Consider the following 4,274-nt stretch of genomic DNA (forward strand, 5'->3'; position numbering starts at 1 on the left):
AGGTTGTTGTTAAGACCAAGCAACCAAAAATATGCATGTGGGAAAAAGTAAGGCTTCTAATTGCCATGCCAAGCTTCAATCTGAGTGATAGCCTACAAAGCAAGTTAGAGGGACACTGGTTGAGTATATCCGCAAGAAACATGACATCCTCTGGCTGGCCAAAACACATGTGGCAGCGCTTGGATTTTGACCGTCAAATACATCATGTCATCTCCATGAGTGACCCTCTGAATGGTATTATAGCCATATGAGGCAGATTGGCGGGATGAACATGTGCCTAGATGTGAGATCTCCCCACCAAGTGCTAAAATGGCCCAAGGGTTGATGGGCGCCCCACTTCATTGGTGACGTCAAATCAAATGATCACAATTGATAAATGTGAGGAATTGAAGCCCAACAAGCAACACACACACACACACACACACACACACACACATATGGAGTCGTGATAAGTAAGAGAGAGAATAGTTACGACTATGGATGGAGAATATGAAGTTTATTTGTGGGGTTGCGGACGTGGACAATGTATGGGAGGCCGCCCGCGTGTGAAAACTAGGCAGTGGGAGTGGATAACATGCATGACAAACACCGCACGCTGATTGTTTATACCATAGCTGCCAAGGCCCGCAGTGAAGGCGGGGCAGGGGGATGTAGCTCAATTGGTAGAGCACTTGCTTGACGTGCAAGATGTACAGGGTTCGAAACCCTGCATTCCCAGTCTTTTTGTCTGCCCTGGATCTGCCGGCGGCGCCCCGCCCTGATCATGAGCAGCCGAGGCGACTGCAGCTTTTATTTTCTGTCTCTAGTTCTTCTTCCTTGGCGAATCCGTCAGTTTGGCTGTGGACGGTGTACCCCAACGTCCAGCTATCGGGATGTTATTACTTCTGCCGCTGCCGCTGCCGCTGCCGCTGCCGGCTTATATAGTGAAGTGAGGTGCTGCCAGCACGACGTACCAACGTAGTGCTGGAGTAAGAATCGGTTTATTCTTGTCTCTTTACTGCATCGCAGTAGCCTAATAAGGCCTAGAGTCTTTGTCCCATGGGAGCTCGAACAATAGACTGCTCATGTGGATACCCTTGGCGCCCACTAATTTCAAATCTTCTTTTGGTTCCCTTGAAATTGGATGATGCTTCTCCTACATGTTCTTCAAAGATTTCAACCCTGGTTATACATGACAAGGGGCTGAAAGCATTTGCATATGTGGAACTATATTCGTGCGCAACTTGTGATGTCTTGGATTGTTCTAATGAAGATCTTTTTCCTTTGTTCTAGAAGAGCCTTAAAGGTTAAACGTTAGGGAAACTTTGAGGTCATCCCCCCCCCCCCCCCCCCCCCCCCCCCCCCCCCCCCCGTCCCCCCCGCCGTTAATGCCATGTAGAGAGAGAGTGATCTCAGTCATTAAGAGAAATGGCTGCCATATTGATTTCTTTAGTTTAGAAATTAGGTTTGAATATCTCAAATGAGATCCCATTTCACCTCCTTTCAAAAGTCCCTACAACCCTCTCTTCCCCCGGCACTTCCCGCTTCCATATTTCCCCTTTGTTTCGCTTGTCCTAATATTCAAGTCATGGAATCCACCCAGTCCAAAATTCCTAGTGCATATATTGAATCCATTATCACATATGGCACACTAGACAAACACAATAGGTTCGTTTGCATGAACAATCACCAAGCCTAGTTGGTCAATTATGTAGTAGAGTAGGAGAAAGATAGTTTCGTTAAAAAAATAATTATTTTGTCATGCTAGAAAAGAAGAGTAATGGATTTTGTGCCTTCTAGAGGCGAATTACAGGAAAATGCTCGAAGTCTTGGTGCAATATGCATACATGCACAAAGAGCCTCATGTTCGTCTTCGGATCTCGAAACTTCCTTTACACTATCCAAATCCTCATGAGCCTATATCCCTAGAAGTGACAGCACGTGGAACCTGCCATGTATATTCTAGATGTATGGCATGGCTCCATCAAGAAGGAGCTCTAAAAGTGGAGAAAATATGGGTCTTGTAGAGAAGGGAATATTTCTTTATGACCACTCCTATGCTCCACCTTCCTCCCGTAGGTAATGGGAAAGTTTCTCCAAGCTTTCCCTACCTAATTTTATAAGTGAAGAGTGGCCGCTCCCAAGCTTTGAGCATTGGTGAAATCTACATGTGCAAGATTTCTTATGACATCTAGAAATGCTAGAAGCTCAACATTGCAAGCAAGCATAGTAGGAAAATAGTATTTATGCATAAGATTGTGTTTGTGGAATTCTTTGCCAAGGCACAAAAGTCTTTTGAAGCATGAGCCTCTCTCATAGTAAGTGTTTATACACAAAAGATCTTTTACAGTTTGTGGATGAATGTTGAGGTAACAAAAGAGTAAATTTGTCATTTGCAAAGTGAAAGCTAGCTCCATTACTTACAAGTACATGATTCCTACTCAAAACTTTATCTTTTCATTTTTTACAATAGGTGGCATTATGTAAGTGGTCAATCGATCCCTTCGACTCATAATTTGGATGATTATGTTGCAAACCGCATACAAGAAATTGATGTATGGTTGAGGGGCGAGTTGCATGTGCTAGCCCCCTCTATCTTAGATTGGTATCAGATCCCAGGGGAGAACGGAGATGGAGCAGCAGGGAAAAAGCATGCTCTCTCTCTCTCTCTCTCTCTCTCTCTCTCTCTCTCTCTCTCTCTCTCTCTCTAGATCCCCATGGCATGATAACAACCTTGGTAAGGTGGGTCGACAGTCGACATGCGGTGTGAGTTGGGCCGTGGACAAGGAGGTGAAAGACCTGCAACAAATCATGTGTTATTTTTCTCTCTGTCGGCTCGCTTTGGATTACTCTTCACTACTTGTCACAAAAGGGAGGCCCCGTTCACCAAGGATCGTAAGTTCTCTCTCTTGCTTTGTTAGCACGGTTTTCTACTCAATTCCATGGCCAACTTTGGGAGCTTTTTCCACATTAGGGTGCCCTTTGGGGCATTGCTGTTGGTCGTCCCCTTTCGAGGGGGACTATCACCCCGCCTCTCAAAAGGAACAAGAGGATTTTAGCTCAAGCTTTCATTGCTCTCGATTTCAACCATGGCCAGAGTCAACAACATGGTAGATTTGGCAAAGGGTTGTACATGGCCAAACTCGGAAGCATGACAATCTCAATAAAACATGGTTTTCATGGATAATTGGCAATAGGTACATACAAAGCAATAGCGGGCAACTCAAGTACACTTCATCTATGCAATTACCATCAATCCTTTTATGTTTCTAGTATGGTGTCCTGCTCGAACCGGTCAACATCGGCCGACTTTAATTTTTCTGTTAGTTAGTGAAGGCATGATCTTCAAGATAGTTGCTTCATATTTGACGAAGTCTTTGATATGAGATTTTCAAGAAACTTACCAAAGAAAGCAAGGCTTCCGGTTATCCACCATCGCCAACCATGTGAAGCCATGACCTTTAAGATAGTTGCTTCATATCTGATGAAGACTCTGATATAGAGGTTTTTGATGGCTAGTAAGTAAAATGAACTTGAATTTTTTTTTTCATTCATTTCAATTTTGCAAATGTTTTTTCATGAGTGAAAGCAAGCTTTGTGGCCATTGCTTATGAGAGAGGGGGAGCTTGTTCCAAGGGACTGCAGACATACGTCAATAGGTTTCATAATTTTTCCAAGGATAAACAAACTATAGCAAGGCTAGGACCAACACAGGATTCTATGATGCTCCACAACCTTGAACAAGGTTTCCTAGAAATAAACAAAAGTACAAGCGGGGGCTATTGCTTGTATGTTAAATCTGTGACTTGTAAGGCCACATTACTCTTCAAGATCGACCATTAACTACAATTCCATTAAGCTATCAAGTATTTTTCCTCTAGTTTGGAGTTTTGGATTTGCAATGACATGGTCCCTTGGAAATTGTTTCCTACTCAATGCATTAAAAAATGGTCATGATCAAACCATTGTCAGCAAGTCGGATCCAGTAATGTTTTCATGGATAATTGGCAATAGGTACATACAAAGCAATAGCGGGCAACTCAAGTACACTTCGCCTATGCAATTACCATCAATCCTTTTATGTTTCTAGTACAGTGTCCTGCTCGAATCGGTCAACATCGGCCAAGTTAATTTTCTTTTACCTCTATCTAGTATAACAATGCCATTAAAATTTGTTACATTCAACACCATCAAAGAATTTTGATACCAAGGGTAGCAATTCAAGTAGGTTGGTAAGCAAGTTATGATTTACAATTTTGAACTAATCTTGCAGAAGTTTTTACCATGCCAACTTA

The 4,274-nt window shown here is 43.0% G+C and overlaps 1 non-coding gene across 1 annotated transcript; it reads left to right on the forward strand.

The window, feature by feature from the left end:
* The first annotated feature begins 644 nt into the window (after window positions 1–644).
* TRNAV-GAC (transfer RNA valine (anticodon GAC)) lies at window positions 645–717 on the forward strand. The gene has a single exon. It is a non-coding gene; the product is annotated as a tRNA-Val (tRNA).
* Window positions 718–4,274: the final 3,557 nt, after the last annotated feature.

This window comes from Adiantum capillus-veneris, chromosome 27 (genome assembly GCF_014529385.1).
Source record: "Adiantum capillus-veneris isolate H3 chromosome 27, ASM1452938v2, whole genome shotgun sequence".
NCBI lineage: Eukaryota > Viridiplantae > Streptophyta > Polypodiopsida > Polypodiales > Pteridaceae > Adiantum > Adiantum capillus-veneris.